At 43.5% G+C, this 25,420-nt stretch overlaps 1 protein-coding gene and 1 non-coding gene across 2 annotated transcripts in view; one reads left to right on the top strand and one right to left on the bottom strand.

The window, feature by feature from the left end:
* The window catches only part of Mboat1 (membrane bound glycerophospholipid O-acyltransferase 1), a 108,367-nt gene that overhangs the window by 70,840 nt on the left and 12,107 nt on the right, over nucleotides 1-25,420 (bottom strand). The gene's annotated exons all lie outside the window — the stretch shown is intronic.
* On the top strand, nucleotides 24,455-24,638 carry LOC115029152 (U2 spliceosomal RNA). Its single transcript, XR_003834718.1, has one exon. It is a non-coding gene; the product is annotated as a U2 spliceosomal RNA (small nuclear RNA).

The raw sequence follows: 25,420 nt of genomic DNA on the forward strand, positions 1-25,420 counted from the left end.
CACACACACACACTGAACCATCATACACACAAGCAAAAATCCATACACATCAAATAAAAATAAATACATAAAGTCAAAATTTTGCCCTCTCAAGTCTGTAGTTACCAAAGGCTTTATAAGCCTAAATTTTTGCAAAGAAAATGCCAACAAGAACTACGATGATAGGGCTGGAGAGATGGCTCAGAGGTTAAGAGCACTGACTGCTCTTCCAAAGGTCCTAAGTTCAATTCCCAGCAACCACATGGGCACATAACCATCTATAATGAGATCTGGTGCCCTTTTTCTGCCCTTCAGGCAGCAGAACACTGTATACATACATACATACATAAAATGTTAAAAGGGCTAATATCCAATATATACAAAGAACTCAAGAAGTTAGACTCCAGAGAATCAAATAACCCTACTAAAAATGGGATACAGAGCTAAATAAAGAATTCTCAACTGAGGAATATTGAATGGTTGAGAAGCACCTAAAGAAATGTTCAGCATGCTTAGTCATCAGGGAAATGCAAATCAAAACAACCCTAAGATTCCGCCTCACACCTGTCAGAATGGCTAAAATAAAAAAACTCAGTTAACAGCAGATGCTGGTGAGGATGTGGAGAAAGAAGAACACTCCTCCATCGTTGGTGGGATTGCAAGCTGGTACAACCACTCTGGAAATCAGTCTGGAAGTTCCTCAGAAAATTAGACATAGTATTACCTAAAGACCCAACTATACCACTCCTGGGCATATACCCAAAAGATTCTCCAACATATAACACAGACACATGCTCCACTATGTTCATAGCAGCCTTATGTGTAACAGCCAGAAGCTGGAAACAACCCAGACGTCCTTCAAAAGAGGAATGAATACAGAAAATGTGGTACATTTGCACAATGTCAAGAACATTAACTTCATGAAATTCACAGGCAAATGGATAAACTAGAAAATATGATCCTGAATGAGGTAACCCAATGACAAAAGAACACACATGATATACACTTACTGTTACGTGGATATTAGCCCAAAAGCTCAGAATACCCAAGATACAATTCACAGACCACATGAAGCTCAAGAAAAAGGAAAACCAAAGTGTGGGTGCTTTGGTCTTTCTTAGAAGGGGGAAGAAAATACTCATGGGAGCAAGTATGGAGACAAAGTATGGATCAGAGACTGAAGGAAAGGCCATCCAGAGACTGACCCACCTGAGGATCCATCCCATATACAGTCACCAAATGCAGACACTATTGTGGATGCCAAGAAGTGCATGCTGACAGGAGCCTGATATAGCTGTCTCCTGAGAGGCTCTGCCAGAGGTATACAAATACAGAGACAGATGCTCGAAGCCAACCATTGGACGGAGTATGGGGTCCCCAATGAAGGAGTTAAAGGACCCAAGAAGCTGAAGAGGTTTGCAACCCCACAGGAAGAACAACAATATCAACCAACCAGACCCCCCAGAGCTTCCAGGGACTAAATCACCAAGCAAGGAGGGACCATGGCTCCAGCTGCATGTGTAGCAGAAAATGGCCTTGTCGGGCATCAATGGGAGGAGGGCCCTTGGTCCTGTGAAGGCTTGATGCCCTAATGTAGAGGAATGTGAGGGTGGGGAGGCAGGAATGCAGGAGAGCACCCTCATATAAGCGGCAGGAAGGGGAGATGGGAAAAGGAATTTCTGGGGAGAGGGGAAAAATGGGGAACGGGGATAACTTTTGAAATGTAAATAAAGAAAATATCCAATAAAAAAATGTTAATGGTTAAAAAAAAAGGAGTGAGATGGAGAGATGGCTCAGTGGTTAAGAGCACTGACTGCTCTTCCAGTGGTCCTGAATTCAAGTCTCAGAAACCACGTGGTGGCTCACAGTGGTCTGTAATGGGACTCGATGCTTTCTTCTGGAGTGTCTGACAACACCTACAGTGTATTCATATACATAAAATAGATTAATATTTTTTAAAAAAAGAACCACAATGAAAAGTCATGTAAATGTGAAAATACAAAATAATTCCATGCATATATAATATTAACCTTATGCATCTTGAGTGTATTTATCAATTAATAGTTTAATTAATAGCAATAGTATAGTTCATACTAAATAAAACTATAAACACAGTAAATTATGTTTCAATATAATAGGCGACACCAAAACACAGTGGGGGTTAAATACAAGAGAGTAGAGGCATGTGGTTGCCTAAATGTCATAGGAAAACATGTGTCGTCACCCAGTATGGCAGCTGGCATTTCCAGACCCCTGCTTCCATAAAGGAAAAAAAAAAAAGAGTTCCAACAGTAAAGCTAGGATTGAATCTCAAACTTCCACAATTTACTCATAGGTTAAACAGGTTTTAAAAGACACCACAATCTAATGAGAATCTTTCTTCAGAAATGATGAATTATTCATGCTGGAAAAAAATACCAGAAACTGAGTCAAAACTCACTCGGCTGCTTGCAAACTGGAACACACAAAGGAGAGTTTGAAAGTGTTTGGTTGACGAAGAGGGAGACTGGAGATCAGACCACTTTTTCAAACTCTGAGAACTGAATGTAAGATCGAGTCATGCAGGTAAATATTTGGGAGCATGGAGTTTAAAGAATGGAGGGTGGAAAGATGTAAATGTTTGGGAAGGAAAATATGTAAAAATCGGAGTAGCAAAAAGGATATGGAAGCCGTCCATCTTCTCAAGATAGTTGTAAAGCTCAGATGAGACCCTAACCTTGACAGAACAATGAAAACAATAAAACTCTCCACATTGCCGGAACACACTCCAGGTAAAACAGGAGGGGCTCTACAGAACGACCATCACCTCCAAACCGAATTGCTGCCTCCTGGAGAGAGGACCGGGGGCTCATAAGACTTAGAACGCTAAAGAGGTTCAGAAAACCCGTGAACATTACAGGATCTACAACACCCCATCCCAAGGCTACAACAGTCATGGATCATTGCTGGAGAGAGGAAACTTTTTGTTACAGCTACCTGAGAAGCAGGGGAATGGGAAGGGAGCTCCAGGGATGTGACTTTGGTTAGCCATAGGAGTGGGCTTCTCAGTGATGCAGCTACCTTTGAGTCAGCCAAGCTCCTGTAAGTAACTTTCCACCCATGATCCTGTGAGCAACTACCCACCCATGTTCCTGTGAGTAACTGCCCACCCATGATCCTGTGAGCAACTACCCACCCATGTTCCTGTGAGTAACTGCCCACCCATGATCCTGTGAGCAACTACCCACCCATGATCCTGTGAGCAACTACCCACCCATGTTCCTGTGAGTAACTGCCCACCCATGTTCCTGTGAGTAACTGCCCACCCATGATCCTGTGAGTAATTCCAACAACCCCACTGGTTCACCATTGCTGAGCTTAGGTGCTTTGTTGTGTCACAGCTGCCCTATCTGAGGTGAACAGATGTTAGTTTGTATCTTCTTGTCAAAGTCACACAACAGTCTCATTCACAGGAACCTAGCAGTTTGTTACTCTTTGAATCTACATGCAATCACGAAGGAGAAGCTAAAAAAAATCCAGGAGAAAAAAGTCAGAGTATTTTATATGATCAACAGGTATCAATGGCTCCCATGACTAGTGGCTGCAAGAATAAAACCCTCCTTCTTCTTGACTCGGCCTTCAGTACGTCATGTACTCAGCCAGTAAAGGCAGACGTTCTGCTTCAGTGAATAGGAAGTCTATCTGGCTTTTGTTTGCTTTAGAGCTGAAAAGCAAGGGAAAACCTAGCTCAACGCTCATACCACCTTGTTCACTCTTCACAATGCCCAAAGATCCAATCATGCCATGGGGAAGCATACAGACGAGTACAGACTGGTACAAACCAGTACAGACCGATACAGACTGGTACAGACTAGTACAGAGCGATACAGACCAGAGAACAAGAGCAGCTCTTCAAACAATTCCGAGGGCCATGTTTACACGCTACATGACAGAAGCCAATAACACAAGCCAGGCACTTTTTTTTTACAGCCTGTAGCTTGGAATAAAAAATGAGGCTAGTAACTGTTGGATCTTCTGAAGAATTCATGTGCTTTAAATAAAAGAATTTGAAGGAACTTAAGAATAGCAGTAACCTAAACCAATCTAGAAATAACCACAATTCCAGTGGTACATTACGGATTCACTAGGGTTTGAAGAGAATGTCTGTGATGCCAGGGACCCCCATGCCCACCTTCTAGGTAGTAACGATGCATGGCTTATTTCGAGAGTGAATAACTGAGGTTTATAATATACTTGCTATCATGGCTGGGATACAATGTGCCTCCCAAAGGCTCATTTACTAGACACCTGGACCCTAGCGGATCGACATCAGGATTGACATCATTGGACCTTTGGAGAGTGGGACCTAGCAGAAGGTAGTTAAATCACTGGGAGAAGCATCTTCAGAAAGGGTTAATATAGTTCTCATAAGACCCAAGGTAGTCCTTACAAAGTAGGTTATCAAGCGAGGCCACCCAAGCACACTCCACCGCTTCCTTTTTCCCTCTTCATGCAATGTTGTGATACAAAGGCACCTGCCTTACGAGAGGCCAACAGATATGGCTACCTAGTTATGAACTTTTACGCTCCAAAACTGTGAGCCAAATAAATAGAAACAGTAGGTTAAGGGCGCCTGCTGCCAAAATGGCGACCTGAGTTTAATCCCCAGAGCCCATAATAGAAAAAGAAAAATAGTCATCTGAGTTCAACATGCCCCCCACACACACAAACACACAAACACACACACACAAATACACACACAAACACAATCACACACAAACACACAAAACACACAAACACACACATACACAAACACACACACAAACACACACACAAACACAATCACACAAAACACACACAAACACACACATACACAAATAAGCAAATATGAAAAAAAAATTATGAAAAACATTCAAGAAGTCAAATCACCTTTAGCACAGACATTGCTTTCTAAGCACAGTACAGGAACTTAGATTCTCAAAACAAACCGTTTTTTTTTCCTTGAAGAGAAACTGAAGGGGCGATACAATCTGTTGAAAACTGCATTGCAGTGTGTCATGTAGCCCTAGGGCATTTTCATGGTTGTCTGCAGAGAGCTGGCTACTGAGAACCTTGCTTGGTTTTGTCTCTGTTTTAACATAAACAAAGTGCTGTGGCTTTGAGCCCAGAATCTGGAGCCTACCTGATCTGCTACTCACCCACTATGTATTACCTCCAACTCTAAAATGGACACACGCCCTACCACATTCAGAGGAAATAAGGCTTTAGCATATTAAGATACATAAAATCATAATACTCATATCAGTGCCCTCAAGGAGTCTCTGTTTATTGAAGAGCAGATGTTTTGTTTCAAAACTAGGTAATTGTTTTAAGCTGAGCCTTTTTAATTTATTTTTATTTTATTACATTTTGAATTGTGTGTGTGCAGAAGTCAGAGGATAACAGAGAGAGTCAGTTCTCTTTTTCCACCAGGCGGGCACTGGGGATCAAAGTCAAGGCTGTCAAGTTTGATGGCCAGCACCTTTACCTGCTCAGCCGTCTCCCCAGCCCTGATAGCTTTTCCTTTAAACAGGTCTATTATATGATTCCGAGGAGAAGATGACCAAAAGTACTCATTTCTTGTTAAATTCTATTTCAAAGACTATGGAAAGGTGTAGACTCATAATTACAATTATAATTATGAGCAGAACCCAACCACTTACCAGGTACTTCACACAGAGGAGAATGCCCACGTTCCTTAGCAGTCCAACTCGCCCATCAAGAACGACTAGCTGCTCCCATAACTCAGAACACAGTACCAAGAACCTTGCTGGGAGGAGCTTCGTTCGGCAGTGAAAACCGGGCTGGTGCTAATCATTTTCCGCCAACAGTCTGGCCTTTGATCCTCAGGAAGTTTCATCTGTTCCTGCTTCTTAAGCAGCAAACAAAAGGCCTCTGATCTACCTGGAGATGCTGTGATAACAATTATGACTATTTTTAAAACTCACCAAGAAATGCAGCTATGCACAGCAAGTGCAGTGTGTATCCTGATGCCTCCTAGAATCTGACAGGTTTGTTAGGAGTCATCTCCTAAGAGGCCAGCTTTGTCTGATTTTTTTTTCTTCTTTTCTCATTTCCATTACTTTCCCCAAATCTCAAGCTGTGACTCTGCCCCTAAGAGCTTCACCTCCCTCCTCGCTTTACCTCTAGGACAGCTCCACCAAGTCCTTATGGAAGAACTGAGCATCCTTCAGCTGTCCAAAAGGTTCTCGAACTAAACTAACACTGAGGCTACTCTCACCAAGCATAATGGTTCACACCTATAATCCTTCACTTCAGAGTCTGAGACAGGAGGAGGACGTGTATAAGGCCAGTCCTCTACATGTTGAGCTTAGGAGCTACAATGGCAGATGCTATCTCACACCTCCAGACTCTTCTATTCTAAGCCCACGTGAAACTTCCTGTCTCCTCTGGTAGTTCTTCTCTTTCTGTTTCACATTGGAGCTGGATCGTTCCACACCATAAACAGAAGCTGTTACCTGCTGCTACTAGCTAGCTTCCAGGAATGCAAGTTCTAGGGGAAGGAGGGTGGGGTTGGGCGGGCGGGGGGAATGCCTGCATACAAGGAAATGGGAGATGAAAGTGCCTGTAATTTTGTTTGGGATGTGCCCTGCCCCTTCCCAAGGACACCACTTCCTTCTGAGCAGAAGCTAGACTTCTTAGAGCTACCAAGTAAGATGAAACCCATCATCCTAATCCTTATCAAACAGCTAGTGGCCCGCCAGTGTGGAGAATCACGGGACGTACATATGTTTAAATTAAGAGTTGCTACTGGGGTATCGCTTCGTAGTTAAGGACACTTGCTGCTCTAGGAAGAAGCCCACTTCTGCTCCCACCTCCAGTATTAGGCAGCTCTCAGTTGCCTCTTACTCTGGCCTGGAGCCATCTTCTGGTCTCCACAGACAACTGCACACACATGGTATACATACATTATACTCATGTACATACACATAAAATAAATATTTTTTTTAAAAAAAGTTACTACTATGTTAACCATGATAGTCCTTCCAAGCACACCTGGTGTTACGGTGGGGATATTGGTTCCCTGGTCCTGTAACAGCCGCTAACTAGGTCTGTGACTGGAGCATGAAGGATTGCTGTCAATCTCTGGTATAAATTTCATTAGAGAACCCTTATGGAGATGCTATGGGCACAGGTGTAATACTGCTGCCTTCGGTAAACTGTACTGTCATCCAAAGGAGGTAAAGAATGAGTGCTTGCCTCTCCTCGTCTTACCCTGCAGTGTTAAAATGCTCTGAATAGCAAAATCTGGATCTCATGTGAATGATCCATCAGGTTCCTGTTGGCCTAGAAACTTCCTAGAAAAGTGCTTAGTGATTTTGCTAAGATAACGTGACTTATCTTAAGAGAGTGGGTTCCTGGCCACTCTGACGACAAATGATGAGCTGCCTCCCTGCACATAAAGTTGCCATTGGTGAGGCAATCAGTAAACTATCAGGTATGCTATGTACACACTCCATAGGGGCAGGACAATCTCAACTCATCAAACATCTTCTCGACAGCCATGATCGCGCCAGCAGTATCTAGAGCGTGGGAATTCCCAGCAGGAAGATAAATGAAATGGAAATGTCCATCCCGGCCCTGGAAGAGAGGAAAATACCCAACCTTTGCCTGCTTTTGATGATGGCTATCATTTACCTATGGCAATTTGATTGTGCCTGTGACATCCAGTCTGGGCTATCAAGCATCTCCACTAGCAGATTGTGCTGGTTAACTTTGATTGTCAGCTGGCTTGCATTAATAATCATATAGGGTATTAACCAGACACATGGGGGAGTCTGTGAGAGCTTTTCCAGAGAGGGCTAACTGAAGAGGGAAGATCCTCCCTAAGTGTGAACGGCATTCTTCCATGGGTCAGGGTCCCAGACTAAATAAAAGGGGTCCTTGGGACAAGTATAATGAGTACCAGCTTGCCCATCTCTACTTCCTGATCCATCACGATGAGGGCAGGCTCAGTACTCAACTCCCATCAACACGAACACATGCACACACACACACACAGAGAGACACAGACACACACACAGAGACACACACACACACAGAGACACGAACTCCACTGTGAACACATGCACACACACACACACACACACACACACACACACACACAGAGACACAGACACAGAGAGAGAGAGAGAAAGAGAGAGAGAGAGAGATCAGAAACAAAGAAAGAGATAGAGACACACAGAAACAGACATTCACACACACACACACACACACATTGACTATACCCTGTTAAATTGTAGCCCAAAAGGTAAAAAAATTCTTCTTTCCTCCTTTCCTTAAGCTACCTCTGTAAGGTACTTTTATCACAGCATTAGAAAAGTACCTAATACAGGTTATATCTTCATGGACTAATACAGACTGTTGCTTTCATGGGCTCTTTACAGGAACCCCAAGATACCTTTATATCCTTCCACTTTCCCTAACCACCCCTTTCTCCAACCACCCTCACTGACCTCACTACACCATGCATTCTCCAGTGCCACTTCCCTTGTGTTCCGGCCCACAGCTTGCCAAGTCTCAATACCCCGGCCCCTCTTCTTAAGAGTGTACCCAGTGAGCTACCCTCTGGTAGCTGATGCCAGTGAGTCCCCCAGCTCAGGCTGCCTCAAATCCTATTTTCTGAGTCTTCCAAAAAACAGCTGCTCCAATATTCTGCTAACTAAGCTCAAGACCCGTCAACACTTAGAAAGCTGCCAGTGTAAATCTACATTGCCTGGCCCCTGGAGTCACTGGAACTGCTGTACTTTGAAATAGAATTCTGACCTCTAAATGGGACCCCAACTCTTCCTTCTGCCACTTAAAAACCAATTACTTGTGACTTCTTTTCAAATTCAAACAGATAATTTATCCATGCGTAAATGAATTTGATTAAAATTTTCATTTAGTAACTGGCCTCTCTTAAGGAAACTTCCAAACTGCTTTACATTGGAGGTATACAAAAGCTTAATTAGAATTTGAAAATTGGGAACAAAAGAAAATGAACTAACCAGACAGAGGTTGGATGTAACCCAAACCGACTTTAATGAGACATGTAATTAAAGTAGACATGCCATTGACTAGAAATACTCTCACTGAACCTGGGGTTCATCAACTCAGTTAGGGTGGGGGGCCAGCAAACTCCAGGGATCGGCCTGTCTCTGCACTGCTCAAGTGTTTAAATGCTTGGCCCACAGACATTGGCACTATTAGGAGGTATCGCTTTGTTGGGGTAGATGTGACCTTGTTAGAGGAAGTGTGTCACTATGGAGCATGTTTTGAGGTGTCTTATGCTCAAGCTATGGCCAGTGTGGCACTCAGTCTTCCGCTGCTGCCTACAGATGTAGAACTCTCAGCTCCTTCTCTAGCACCATGTCTGCCTGCACACCACGTTTCCCGCCATGATGATAATGGACTAATCTTCTGAAACTGTAAGCCAGCCCAATTGAACATTTTCCTTTTCAAGAGTTGCCGTGGTGTCTCTTCACAGCACTAGAAACCCTAAGGCAGGATGTCAACCCAGGTCTTCAACTTGAACAGCTAGCACTTTAAAGCCTGAGCCATCTCCACAGCCTCTGATTTCTTCGTTCTTAAATCCTAAACTGAAGGAACAGGAGACACAGATCTAATGAATTCAGTCAGGATCCCACCTAGCCCGGCTCTGGGTTCAGCACGTGCTGTACATGTTACAAATGGCAGGAGCTTGAGTACCACCTTCTAGAAGGAGGGATTCCTGCACACTATGGACTGCTAATAGGACACACCCTCAGTCCCCATCACATAAGGAAGGTGCAACCCGTGCGATGTCTAGAGTTCATGTCTGCATGGAGATAGATGGAGACTCTGTGTAGTAGTTTGAATGAGAATGGTGCACATACACTCAGAGCAGTTGGTGGAACTGTTTGGTAAGGATTGGGAGGTGAAGCCTTGAAGAAGGTGTGTCACTGGGGCTAGACTTGGAGATTTCAAAAGCCAGCATGTCTCCTAGTCTCTCTCTCTCTCTCTCTCTCTCTCTCTCTCTCTCTCTCTCTCTCTCTCTCTCTCTCTCTCTCTCTTCTGTCTCTCCCTCTCTCTTTCTCTTTCTTCCTCCCTCCCCCTCTCTCTTTCTCTCTCTCTCCCCCCCTCTCTGTGTATCTACTTGTAGAGTGTGATGTAAGCTCTCTGCTACTGCTCTAGCATCATACCTACCTGACTGCTACCATGCTCCCTGCCATGATGGTCATCTGAACCTATAGGTTCCTAATAAAGCCTTCTTCTAATAAACTGCCTTGGTCATGGTGTCTTATTGGAGCAACGGAAAAGTACCTAAGACTCTTGTGTTTCCAACCGCAAGCACTAAGGAAAGTTGTATACAGTTAAGGTCTAATGCCTCAAATGACTGATGACTACCCTACGTCTGCAGTGAATTTAAGGAGCACACACCAACACACATCATTTTTACAGGCAGAAAGGTATCACAAGACAGCCTATGCTAGACAGTTAGAAGTACTTAGGTTAGGTCATTGTTCACCTACATAGAAGGCCAGTGAGTCAAGACACATTGCTCAAATTCCTTAGCTATAAATCAGAAGTATAAATCATTGTGCGGTGACACACATTTAATCTCAGCAGAGGCAGGCAAATCCCTGTGAGTTTGTGGCTAGCCTGTTCTAGATAGCAAATTTTAGAACTGTCAACAATACAGAAAGAACTTGTCCTAAAAAAAAAAAAAAAAAAAAAAAAAAAAAAAAAAAAAAGAAGAAGAAGAAGCTGAGGAGGATGACGATGACGACGATGATGATGATTACACAGAAGTATAAATATCTCAGAGTTGTATAAATAATTCATTGGAAAGTTCCAGAAAACTGTCTTGGTGTTTTTGTGCTAGTATAACAACTCACTTTGAGCTAGGTAATTTGTAAACAACAAAAACAGTTCTAGAGGCTGGAAAGTCCCAGGTAAAGTTGCCAATAGACGTTTTGTCTTCTAGACAGTGCCTCCTATACTTGGCAGGAGTTCCTTCCACTTCTTTTTACAGAGACACGAATTTCCTTCAAGAGAACAGCCCTCTCTTAATACTACTGCATTGGTCATGTGGTCTCATTATAATTCTAGAGAAGACTCAAGCGTTCAACCAGCAAAATCAAGCAGGCTGTCAATCTCTCCATCTGGGCCCATACATTATCAGAGCTGTTCCACTCCTAGAACACTAGAAAGTGACCTTCTACCATTCTCCTTGTCCTCAATCACCCTGCCTGAGGAAGAGGAAAGACTGCTATGAGAACACTCTTCCCTCCTCTGGGGAGACCAATGTACCAAGGACTCACCCTTTGACCCTCTCTCCTGCTTCCAGCCTCATCAAGTTCCCCAAAGCATCCCAGTAGCATTACCTGCAATTGAGACAGATCAGCTCAGCCCAGGATGTAGAATAGCCTACCTAATCTCTGGGTCCACACTGACTCTTCCATGTAAGCTTTCCTGGAATGTGAAGGGCTGGAGAGATGGTGCAGCGATTAAAAGAACTGGCTGCACTTCTAGAAGACCCAGGTTCAACTCCCAGCAACCACATGGCAGCTCACAACATCTATAACTCCAGTTCCAAGAGATCCAATGCCTTCTTCTGTGGAGATACCCCAGTGTGTTGAGCCAGTATGGTGGCACACGCCTTCAATCACAGCACCCAGGAGGCAGAGGAAGGTTATCTCTATTGAATTGGAGGCTAGTCTGGTCTACCAAGCAAGTTCTAGGCCAGCCAGGGCTACAAGAGATGATCTTAACAAAACAAAACGAAACAAAATAAAAACAGCAGTTCCCAACACCACTCACATAGGTGGGAGATAGCTCTTCTGACCCTCACAGGCACCTGTAGGCAGGCACATAGCACACATACATACATTTGGGCTAGTACATAAACAATAAAAATAAGTAAATGAAAACTTCCTTAACACATTTATTTTATTCTCTAAGATCCAAAGACTTTCACCATTTTTTCATACCACCACCGAACCTACCTGTCATCGTCTTTCAAAAGATGAAGGCTAACATTTAAGGACTGACTGCATGCCTAAAGCCTCACCAGTTCTGATATGTTTTTTACTTCTGACTAGAAGCCTCAGATCACTATGTGATGAGGGAGAAGGGAACAGACTCAATTCACTGCTGGCACAAACCCGCTTGCAGGTTCCAGGCACGGAGAAGGAGGCTCTAGCTTCCTCTACTCATTGTTCTCCACATTACCACAACTGATGCACCAGGCAAGCCCGCTGCCTGGGAGCTCTGCCTCCACCCTCCAGTCCGAGCACTTGAAGATCCACACAGCTCATCCCTCCTACAGCCAAAGACCAGGGCTTGAGAAACAAGAGAGAAAAGCTGAGCATGAACCTCGGCAGAACGGGAGGCCAGTGGCTGGCTGCGAAGCTCTGAATCAGGAGAGTCCACAGAAGGCCAGCAGGAAATTCCACCACTTACGGGCAGAGCCCGTGAGAAACCCTTCAAGACATGGTACATGTTGGAGTCACAGTATAAAGAGGTGGAAACTGTGTCTTGCCATGGGATTTAGGAGAAAATATATACTTCCAGAATGAGATTAAACTAACCAGAAATTCAGGAGGAAATCCGCACCACAGAACCTGGGGTCAGTGACTGGTTCTAGTTCATTTAACAGCTCCACTCTCAGCCTTCCAAAGTGCGAAGCGGGAAGGCGTTGGCATGGTGACCTGCTCAGCCTTGGGCAAAAACTAAAGCTTGTAAACACAGCTATAAACTACTCACAAGTTGGTCAGAAATGCTTATGACAAATTTAAACATCTTTAGGATAAAAATAGCTTTGCCTATTTATTCCTCTAAACCATCTTTGACTCCCACAACTCGTTCATTCAGATATTAACAAAGTCTTCCCAAGAACCCCAGAGAGAATTCCTAAACTGCTTGGAATGCTTAAACACCAATCAACAACTCCAATTGCAGGAACCTAATTTGGATGTTTAGCCTTCTCTTTTCTTTTCTTTTCTTTTCTTTTCTTTTCTTTTCTTTTCTTTGTTTTTTATTATTTTTATTCATTCATTCATTTATTCAATTGAGACAGAGTCTCACTGACTGACCTGGAACTCAAGGTGTAGATCAGGCTAGCCTCAAGGCAATATTGATCGTCCTTCCTCTGCCCCCGAATTGCTGAGTTCAAAGGTGTGTGCAGTCCCTTACCCTACCCTAGGCCTAGCCTTTTTAATGTGGTTACATTTTACTGATTCTGAAGAGAAGAACAGACTAGAAAGAATTCAAAATTGGAAAGAATATGACATGTCAAAAAAAAAAAAAAAAAAAAAAAAAAAGCTCGCTTGGTGTCCCTGAGCAATGTATCAAATTATAATGTGCCTGGGTCTTATCAACAACGAAGTAAGGAAAGGAATCAGATTATAGGTGTGGTAGCTTTTTAACTTTCTAGTCAAAAACAAATAAAACATGTCATAGCACATCCACAGCACACTAAATGAGGTGCAGTCACCAAGGCAAGAGTGCTGGAGTCCCAAAGCATTCACATACTTCTTCCCATACCCTTTCTGAAGAGATTCAAATTCTAGTTTTATAAACTGAAAACAATTTGCCGAGCTGGAGAGGTGACTTAGTGATTAAGACTGCTCGTGGCTCTTACAGAGGAACTGTATTCACCTCCCAGTACCTGCATCACGCAGCTCACAACCACGGGTAAGTTCAGGTCTAGGGAACCAAATGCCCTCTTGTGACCTCCAAAGACAACCCACATGCATATGCACACACACACACACACACACACACACACACACACACACGCAAAGACACATGACACATACATGTAATCCTAAACTTTTAAAAAATATTTTTGAAAATTACAATAACAGTGAAGTCAATCTCTGCTTTCAACAGTGAAGGGGGAGGGTAGGTCATAATATGGAGCACTAGGTCACTGGAGTCATTTATGAAAGAAGTGTTAAAAGGATAATGCCCATGGGTTTTCTATCTACAATGGAAACTGGAGCAGCAAGAAGCAAGTATGGAGGCACATGTCTGTAATCCCAGCACTTGGGGCATGAAGGCAGGAAGGAAAGGAATGAGAGCCAGCCTCAGCTACATAGCAAGTTTATAGTCAGCCTGGGCTACATGAAAGACTGTTGAACAGAACAGAAAGGAGAAATGGAAGAAATGGAAAGGAAGTGGAGGAAGGAGCGGACATGCCTTAGGTAGGCCAGGGAAGTGTGTGAACAAACCCACAGGATGTAGAGGAGAACTCAAGGGTGTACATACACTAAACCGTAAGCTAGGGACCATAAAGAGAACCAAACACAGACCTACAACTCAGAGACCACTCAGCCTTGAGAACAGTAAGCTGTCTGATTACTGTAACAGACAGGAAATTTCCAAGGGAGTAAAAATGTAGACCAAACCCCCACAGAGGTAAAAGCTCAAATAACCCCTTTGTACAAAGCTCAGACTTTGTCTGAGACCTGGAAAATCCCGCTTCCTCTTACTGCCCCCCGGTGCACCCCAGGCAGCTTCTAAGATCATCAGAAAGATGGGAAGCTGACAGCAGTGTGAGAAGGCCCGAGGTGACCATGGTGAAGAGAAGCATCAATGACTGGACATCACAGCGTGGAAACATTCAGTCCCTGAGAGACCCACGTCCCTTCTTTGGACCCCTCCCTCCATCTGACTATTTCCATCTATTTGGCTCCCTCTTAATGAAAAAAAATAGCACATCAGTGCTCTTCTGTTGTGTACCCGGAAGTGACTCTAACTCACCACCACCCCCACTCCCCTCCCAGTGAGTTCAGTCCACCAAACTCCGAATCCATCCTTCTTCATGTTAATGTCACTTTGTCTCTTACAGCTTCTCAGGTTTTATGGTTTCTTCACATCTGTCTTCCAATACAGCCAATTCCTTTCTTTCTTTAAAAAACATTAAGCAAAGCTCTCTTGCCCTTCTTGCCATCTTCACCTCCCTTCTTTGAAGCTATCAGACAGACTTCCCTGTGATCAGTCCACAATAGGTATGGTCACTTCCTCACACCGCAGCCCCTCCTGAACTCAGCAATTAGCTATGCTCACAAAACTTCATTCTTCACTAACCCCAGCTTTCTTCTTAAGAAATTTTAACATTCCCCTTCCTCCTGTAGGCCTACAACACTCATTTCCTTGCTAAATGGCCTTTGGGATGCCATCTCTCTTGGGGAATCCTCCATTGCACTGGCAATGCCTGCTCAAAGATCAAACGCCTATTCAAGGTTGAATACTTCCCTGTTCACTTTCCCTCAGCCACATCTCAGTGTACTAATGTCCTTCCAAACCATAACCCACCTACAGAGGGACACGACTTGACTTGCACAGAGCAAAACACTGTGTGTGACCCACCTGCCCAGCTACTGTATCACATGCAAGGGACAATGGTGGAGAACAAGTCCCCTAGTTATTGCACAAACCTGACCAGCCAGTGATCAAGCCTCGGAGGATGTGATGTGTTCCCACGATTACCCAAATATTCTCAAGTCATCCCTGCTTTGAAGCATAAACATCAATGAGTAGGTAAGAAAGGAAAATTGGGGGCTGGAGAGGTGGCTCAGCAGTTAAGAGCACTGGCTGCTCTTCCAAAGGTCCTGAGTTCAAATTCCAGCAACCACATGGTGGCTCACAACCATCCATAATGAGATATGATGCCCTCTTCTGGGATGTCTGAAGACAACTAGAGTGTACTTACACATAATAAATAAATAAATAAATAAATAAATAAATAAATAAATAAATAAATAAATCTTTTAAAAAAAATAGGGGGGCGGGGTCAAAATTCAGACTGCACTGCTAGCCAGCCATGGAACATACAAGTCACATAGCCAATGGGGCTTTTGGGGGGAATGTTATTTCTTACCACATAAAGATGTGTTGTGGCTTCAAAAGGCATAATATGGTAATAAACGAAGTCTCAATTTGAAAGTCTTACTCACAGCTCTGTTAGCAATATAACCAGAAGCTGAAGGCAATGTGGGCAATAGACCCCTGTGTAATGCAACAAATAAGGATACCTCAGGCCAGACTTCTTCAGGAAGTAAACATTTCCAGACCATGGCATGGTAGCCCACCCCTGAAATCCCAGAAACCGGCAGGCTGAGACACTCACACAAAAAGCTGTGGGATCAAGGTCAACCCAAGTCATATAAGCATTCCAGGCTGGTGGAGGCTACCCCATGAGACCCTTGCTAAAAAGACAAAAATCAGTTCATTTTTTTTCTCTAGAAGAAACAGAAATTATATCTCTTTATGTACGCAGATGGCTGAAAGAAAAGTAAACCTGGTGGTTCTTTAGTTCGACGCCTGTTTCAAAAGACAAGGGAAGGAGTTTGCACAGGCAGAGCCCCTTGGGTGGTAAGAAACCACCAGGCTCGTCACCTCAGCATCTCAGAGATTAAAAAACCCCACAGGCTTTATCTTACAAGAGCCATGCCTTTGAAAGGCTTTGTCACTTCCTGGATACATCAAACTTCCTTGAATCTGATCATAATTCCATTCTCCAATTTCACTACAATCAAAACCTTCTTCCTTCCAATCTGTCATTCATATATCTCGCCTTGTGCCTTCTCCTGATTCCCACCCCACCTCCTTTTTCCCTGCCTTAAAGGACCTTATATCCCTTTATCCTGTCATGAATCCTACCTTGAGTTTCTCTTCTAGAAACTACCCAAATACCTCTCACATTGCCTCCCTGTCCCTGCATCCCAGACATTGACTAAGGAAGCTCCAAGGACAGGCTTGGTAAATCTAAGATGGCATGATGGAGTTGTCCATCTTAGACCACTGAGAAGAAAGCACCTAGGGTTGTAGGTGTAACTCAGTGGTAGAGCATTTACCCAGCATGCACAGAGCCCTGGGTTCTGACCCCAGAAGCACCAAAACAGCCCTAAGACAATTCTTGAGCGATAACTCTTTGCCTATGTGTTTTAACAAGGAAGACTTTTTATCTGAGTTTCAAAACCATGGAGCAGATAATATGTGTTAACCAAACATTTACTAAACTAAAGCTTTCCCAAGAGTTGGCCATACCGTCTGAATCATATGCTCACATGACAGAGATGAGGCCCCAAAAGTGTAACTGGCTTGCACTAATAGATATCTGCTGTAAGCCTACAAGGAACTCTCCATAAACCAATTCTTGCTATAACTGCCATCACTGAGCAAGGTGAGGTCACAAACAGATCTCAACAGAAAACCCAAAAGTATGTGTCACCCAACCTGGCTCTGCAGTTTTGTCTGTTTTCATTCCTTCAGCTTGCCACTCCAAACCCCTTGCATTAGAAAAACAGAGTCCCCGTGTACATCAGCCTCTGCCAGAAACTGAACCTCCTCCCAGAGCTTGAGAGATGGCTCAGCAGGGAAGAGCATACCGCCCTTTAGAGAGGACCTGAGTCTGGTTTCTGTGTGCTTATCAGCAGCTCATAGCTACCCATAACTCCAGCTCAAAGAATCTGATGTCTTTGGTCTCCACAGGCACCTGCACTCACATGGGACTCTCTGAAGGTCCTAGGAGACCAAAGAAAGTGGCAATCAAAAGCAGCACTCAAATCCAGGATCACACAAGTAGCATTTATTAAAGCCTTACAGACAGGTGGGTCCCTGAACCCCAGAGCAGGAGTTAAGGGGCTCAGATGCAAGTCTACACAGGAGGGAGCTCAAGCCAATTAGAATGTTGTAACCTCTCAACCTCTCACATTGCTAGTCTCTCAAACACTAGCAACATGTCAGTGTTGGTTAAGAGACAGTCAGAGTGTCAATGGCTGTACTGAAACTCTTGGCTGTCTTAGCAACTTTGTCCTACAAGGGTTGGAACACTTGCCAAAATCACCTGACTGGCCTAATGGTGCTTAAGAGGGTTTTAATTATCTCAAGGCAGATACCTACATTGCTTACAAGTAGATTACAGCCTCCTGTTGTTTGAACAACATGCACTTAAAAGTTCCTATAATGAGGAAAGTGAATGGAGAGGAGATGGCGGCAACTTTCTGTGATCATTACCAAGGTCAAAACCTAAGGAAAACTTGTGAGCTGTGCCAAACGCAGGACGGGTTGCGTGGGCGGGCCTCTGTGGTTGAGGGTTAGAGAAAGAGAAGTTAAGAATTGTTCATTCTCGGGGCTGGTGAGATGGCTCAGTGGGTAAGAGCACCCGACTGCTCTTCCAAAGGTCCGAAGTTCAAATCCCAGCAACCACATGGTGGCTCACAACCACCCGTAATGAGATCTGATGCCCTCTTCTGGTGCATCTGAAGACAGACAGCTACAATGTACTTACATATAATAAATAAAATAAATCTTTAAAAAAAAAAAATTGTTCATTCTCAAAGATTACCCAACCAGGAGCCTGAAGATTTAAGGCAAGCTAAAGTTCTTTCATCATCACGGAAATGACTTAAGATGTAGGCAAAGATTTTAATAAAGCCAACTGTAAGATGAAAGTAAAACCAAGCACAATTACATACTGATGCAATTGTAGATTGATGTTCCAATCTTTTAACTGGAAAATCCTGTGGAGGCTGGGAACATAGCTCAGTTGAAGAGCACTGCCCAGTGTGGACCTCGAGTTCCATCCCCAGCACAAGAAAAATTACAACAGGGAGAAGGGGAAGAGAAACCAAGGTGGATGGAAGGAGAAAGGGAATAAAGAAAGAAGAAGGGGAGGGAGGGAGGAAGGGGAGAGAAAAGAGAGACGAGAAAGAGAAGGCCCAGAAAAATACTGGTCCCAATTCAATTTCTACCAATATAGTATATATGAAGTTGATTGGTAGAATAAAACTAAGAATTCTAGGTAATAGTTTTATAGTTAAAAGGCATCAGCACGGGCTTTATGCAAGAGTCTCGGAAGAGCAAGAAATGTGCCCACGCTCACCCTATCAACATCTCCCACTAGTTGACTGTACTTACTACAGCCAAAGAACTGTTTTGACACATAGTAACAACTAGATGAAAGTTAACAGGGATCATTGTTCTTGGTTAGACTCCTGCATTGGATCCAAATAGAACAGGCTGAAAATAAAGTCACCCCTTCAAGGTCTCTATCACTGTGCTCCTCCATCAGTGTCAAGATGCATCATAATGAAATTCTCTCTGCCATTATCCTTACACACGAGCACACACACACACACACCTGATGCTAATTAATTAGCTATTTCCCTAGTATTTTATCTTCTACGGTTTCCATCTTAAATGTGTGAAAGACCTAGTCCACAGCCTATAGCATTATGGGAAGATGGTTGTGTCTCAAGAGGCAGAGCCTAGTGAAGGGAAGTTAAATCATTGGAGGTACACCCTTGAAGTGGATATGGAGTCCTAGGACATTTGCTGTCTCTCTGCTTCCTGGCCACCCTAAGGGCTCTCCTCTGTCATATGCCCAGTGAGGTTACTATTACACCATACCCGCAAAGCAATAAGACCAGGGAACTTGAATCCTCTGAAGGCAAGATCCATAGCAAACCTTTTTGTTCTATAAGCTGAAAGTCTCAGATAATTTGACAAAGCAACAGCAAGCAGACCAACACCCTCTCATAGGCCCTGCCTCACAGGAGAAGGGGCTAAAATGACCACTCATGGTTCTGGTTTTGTTTCTGCATGGTTCGAGAGCTGGGCCCAACAACCCAAGTTGCTTTTCCCAGATCATAGGAATCCTTATTCAATTGTATGGAATGAGAGGCTGACTCACTCTACAATTGAAAATAAAACCAAAAATAAGTACATACTTAGGGAGGTAGAGGGAAGACTGGTAGATTATTGAATTACAAACATAAGAGATTATAGATAGATGATAGATGACAGAAAGGTAGATTGGTAGATAGCAGGTAGGCAGGTAGGCAAGTAGGTAGGTAGATAATAGGTAAGTAGATAGATGGTAGATGATGGAAAAGGAAAGAGAAAGAGAGAGAGGGAAAGGATGCAGGGAATGAGGGAGGGAGAGAAAGAGGGAGAGGGAGGGAGTTTTAAGGAAACAAAGCACTAAAGGACTTTAAAAGAACAAACAGGAGAAAAAGCCTATTATTCTCCTTAAAGTGTTATAACTGAGCCTTTGGCACTAGTAACTAAGAGCCACGCTTCATTCAGATTCCTGACTTTCCCGATGTTTCTTCTCTGCTTCAGGATTCCAGAACGCTACATTACAGTTCCATGCCATTTTAGCCTCCTCTGCTGCGAAAACTACCTGGGTTCCCCTGATTTTGATGACTCTGACAGTTTTCTTCACCTGTGTGTTAGGTTTATTACATACACACTACACACCACCCTGCAGGGTAACTTTAAAACACTACACACTGCCTGATGTGTATTACATGTATACTACACACAGCCCTGGATGCTAAGTTTGGTGCATGTACACGGCACATCACCCCATGTGCTAAGGTTGTTGCATGTACACGGCACACAGCCCCATGTGTTAAGTTTAGCACAAGCACACTACACACCACAGGCTCACTTTGCTCAGATCTTGAAAGTCCAGAGCTGGGAGTGCACACTGCACAGTGCTGGAATATTCCATGGTCTCTGTCCCTTTCTCAAGGTAAAGCTTGTTTAACTTTTTCATCCTGAAACATTTTTTTATTTGCAGAGAATTGACCAAACAGTCAATTTCAACCTGTGCTTTGCCACCTCCCCTAAAACCAACCCCTTACCTGACCATTTTCAAAAAGCCAAGGCATTAATTCAGGTTAAACAGTGCTCTTGGGTTTTAGTCTGAACTTACAGACAATGAGTATACAGACACATAGTGTACAGCATGATGCTCCCACATAGGTACCCTCTACATGACAATCAAATGTGAGTAACTTTAGCATATCTGTCACCTCACATTTAACACACACTATGAATATCAAAACCCTCCTCCCACTTTGAAATAAACAACACATTAATTGTTTGCCCCAGAAAGCTTTGAAAAATCTTTACAGAAACTCTCAACTCATCTGGGTGTGATTGTGCACCCCTGGAATCCCAGCACTTAGCAGCTGGAGGCAGGAGGATCCGGGGCTAAGAGGCCCAGCTGTACAGGAGTCTGAGGTCAGCCACAGTGACATGAGACTCTTCCCCCACCCCCAAAAATGCCACTAGGAACTCAAACTTAGTATCTGTCTGATACTCTGTTCAGAATCACACAGGCTATGGGTTTCTGCAAGGAAGGTCAGAGCAGTTGATGCCACTTGCACACTTTCAGGGTGACCTGCTGTGAGCAAAGCCACCTCTCCCAGTATGTGCGCTTGCAGAGGTGACGCAGACCTGGCTCCACTGTAAGGTCATTTACCCCGGCCTGTTCCCACACGACGCTATTGAAAGCGGTAATGGGGGAAGAGCACAAATTACTAGTATTCTGTAGAAGGTTCTAGATGTTCTGTGTAAAATACATGGTAATCTATACCTCTACGTCTCTTCTGAGAGGACCGTACTCCTCAGCTTCCCTCCGCTTATTTATCTAGGCAGCCATTTATCTAGGCAGCCTCACTTCCTGGTGTGAACTTACAGAACGGCGACTTTACACGGTAAGTTATACTGAAGAATGCATATTATCTCTAAGTAGGCTATGTTGTAATCTTCTTTAATATATCCTCCCCGGTCTTAGATTTCTTTCTTAATTCGTTACACTTTGCTCCAGGATTCCCCATTTTTCAACCACCTCCTGAGACTATCTGACTTACCACTGTCATGCATGAAATTAATTAATTAATTAATTAATTGGTTTTTATTTAGGGTACTTCTATACTTTCTGGAACTACAAAAAAAAGGCAGAAAAGACAAAACTCCAGGTTCATCTTACAGATTTCACAGTTGAGCCCTACACGTGCTTCTCCAAAGACTCCAGTTTCTCGTGATGAGGAAGGGCATTAGAAAGATGATCGGACCTTAGGAACACTCGCTGCTGATGGGAGTTTTATTCTTATAGACCACTCAGCTGACAAACTAAAGAACTCTCAGTATGTGTGCTAACCTTTGAATCTTCAAATAGCTATATTTTTCTTTGTAACTTTCTGTATTTATATTAAGTTAAGCATGGGTGTATGGCAACAGACTGGTCATTTCCATGTACACCTGATCTAGTAAAAATGAGATTCTTAGGGTCAGTGAGATGGCTCAGTGGGTAAAGACACTTGTCACCAAGCCCCGATGACCTGATCTCTATCTCCAGGACCCTCACGGTAGAAGAGAACCAGCTTCCACATGTCACACAGACAGGCCTTGGTTCTGGGCTGAGACAACAATGCAGTCTCCCCTGAGGATGACAGTTCACATCACACATAGAAAATGCTGCTTAAATGAGACAGTTCTGAGAAATTCCCTGAGTACCTGGCAAGAGTAAAGCCAAATTATGTCAAAGGTGTGCCCTGTAAGCCCCTGTCTCAAAGCATTCCCATAGAAAAACTCAAACAGAGCGTAATGACCCAGCCAAAAATCTCCAAAGACCCTGGGTGTGAGGTGCCAGTCACACAGAATCATACACAGCAAAGGTCCATTCAGAGGTAATGTCCACAGCAGGCAGTTATGTGGGCATGAAGAACAGGGTTGCCTGGGCTAGCAGAAGAGGAAAGGCAGAGCCAGATGTGCCAGGATGAGAAACTTGCTAATGAGACGGGGCTTCTGTTCAGACAGAATGGACCATTCAAGAATTAGGTTGCGACAATCGTTGGGCAACCTTTAAGTACATTAAAAATATATAAAATAGGTGAAACATGAATTATGAAATACTAGCACAGAGAACAGGACAATAGAGAGGATAATAGAGAAATCAGTAAAATATCAAAAACTCTGGGCTTATTTAATAGTTACATCATAATGTTGGTGGTTTTAATTTTTATAAATACAGTAACGATGATAGAATTTTCTCAGGAGCTGAAGAGAGCTCCTTAGAAGTTAATGGAACAAAGAAGCTGCCCTCTATGTTCAAGGTCCTCTTCAGGAAATGAGTCTCACTGATATTCCACCTTCCCTACCCCACTAATGACATCCCATCCTACCCCACTGATACCACACCTACCCCACAGATACCACACCCTACCCCACTAATACCACACACACCCTGCTACACTGATGGTAGCCCACCCTACCCCGCTGCCTAAGCGGCATGCTGAGGTCTTCCTGAGCCTGTCCTTCCTGAGGTCTTCCTGATCATACAGCTTTGCACCCTACTTGGTCAGCCCATCTCCTCACTTCGGTTCACTTCCTTCAGCCTTTGGCCAGCCTGATTTTCTTAGAGGGATTTCCCTTGCTCTTTCCTAACACTTCCCACTCTTCTAGAAATTACCCCATGGAACCAGACCTAGACACACACTACTCTAAAGGTGTTCAAAGGTCACCACGTACACAGAATGCAGCTTTGCCGCTCTGATAAAGCCATAAGTAGTTTATTTCTAAATTGCCTTATCACCACTGCTTTCCTTCAAATTTTCCCTACAATTTCATCAAACTAAGGCCCATAATCATAATTCATTATTCACCATCATGAGTCAGGGCCCCACCTTGATGAAATGGCTGTTTTTTATTTACAACCTCATTATCCTATAAACTACGACAACAAAAGCCAACAGTCAAACAGTGACATCCCTTAAAACCCTCTACATGCTTAAGTAGAAAGATGACACATACAGCAAATTATGTTTTTGTAAAGTAGAAAATTAGCCATAAAACGGAGAATATGGACGAGGGGCATAGCTTGCTTGGTGGCCAGAGTGTTTGCCTACCACACACAAGGCTCTGATTTTGAGCCCCAACGTCTCATAAAGCAAGCATGGTGTTGCATGCCTGTAATCTCTGAACTGTAGAGGTGGAGACAGAAAGATCAGAAGTTCAAAGCTATCTTCCCCACACATATAGAGTTTGAGGTCTGCTTAGAATACATGAGACTCTGGTAAAAAATAAAAAAGTAAACTATGCAAAAATGTTCACAGGGCTAAAAGGAAGAGCAGCTAAGTAAGGTTAATTTAAGAAAAAAAATTAATTTTACTTTCCCTACACAATCTACCACATCTGTTTGTTTCCCTCTTGTTAAATAACCTATAGGTAAATTGACAGTTACTGTTGGGAGACCAGGCCAGTGTTCCTTTCGAATGGAGAGAGAGGCTAAAAAATCTCATCCTTGACAAACAAGAGTGAGCAGCTGTTCTCTTTGCATGAACTCTTCCCAGAGTAGAATACAAGTTCCCAAGACACTCTGCCTTTAACAGGGAGAAGATTCTAGAATCACAAAGGTCAATCCATTCTGGTCAACACACACCAAAATGAACCCCTTTCATTATTTGAAAAAATAATAAAAACTGTCAAAGATACTGCTACAACCTTTAAGCCAAGACCACTGGAAAGTAGAAACGAAAATGAAGGTTCTTAGTGTGTGGACCTGACTCTAATAGGTCCTCCTTTAACCTAAAGCCAGCCCGCCCATCCTTAATACCATCAAAGGCACTGGAATCACACAGCCAAGTGGGTCTGAGAGAGCCTAGTTTCCACAGCTTCTCATCTTTTGGCTAAAATCAAGTGTAGCATGTGTTCTTACCAGTTTAATATCTGGTGTGTCCTTTATCTGACAATAATATATTCAATGGATTTTTTTTTAAAACAGACAGACTCTTCTCTGTCCATTCCATGCATCCACCTGGTACTACAATGCCTCTGAGAATGATGCACTTCATCATATAATAATTGCAAAAGTATGATTTCTAGTGGATGATCAAGAATTCTAAGCAAGTACGGTGGTCAGTAAGCCAGCTATAGGCAAAGCAGTTTTCAGTCCAACACACCGAAGTCCTTATACAGATGTCTCGCTGCTCCCATCTCGCTGAGGGGAAAATGAAAACAACCTCTCCTCTCATAGCTCCCGAGTGAAGGGGTGATCGGGAACTCTTCATATTCCTGGGTTAGGTGCTAAAAGACCTTGACCTAGCCCTCTTACGCCCCAAACAAGAGCAGGTCAATATGTACAAAAGGCCACGGCTGTTCCTGAAAGACTAGAAATGGAAGAGAAAGGGCAGAAAGGAGGTCAGATATCTTCAAAGCTCCTCATGCTGATATGAATCAGTTTCTAAGAAACAGGGTAAGAATGGAGGAGCACAAAATAGAAGTAGAGAGAAAAAGCAAACTGAAGAAAGGTAGGCCATCAAGTGGGCGCGATCTCGTAGGCGTGGTCATGTGGGCACGGTCATGTGGGCGCGGTCACATGGGCACGGTCACGTGGGCAGAAAGGAGACAAAAGAGACCATCCTGGGCACAAGTAGACACAGTCGATCCCTAGAAGAAGATGCAGGAGAAAGAGTCGTCTAGGAAACGAGCCAGTAGAAAGACTGGCCTTCATTATCCATCCTTCTCTGTCTGCCCATGCTTTTAATTAATACCAAGAGTATATGCTACCAGTGTAAAGGCTAAGGGTTTGTTACTATTTTTTTTCTCTCCAAGATGCTGTCTCACTCTATACCAA

The sequence above is a fragment of the Mus caroli genome, unplaced genomic scaffold, assembly GCF_978045245.1.
Source record: "Mus caroli unplaced genomic scaffold, Mus_caroli_1 scaffold_15, whole genome shotgun sequence".
Lineage (NCBI taxonomy): Eukaryota > Metazoa > Chordata > Mammalia > Rodentia > Muridae > Mus > Mus caroli.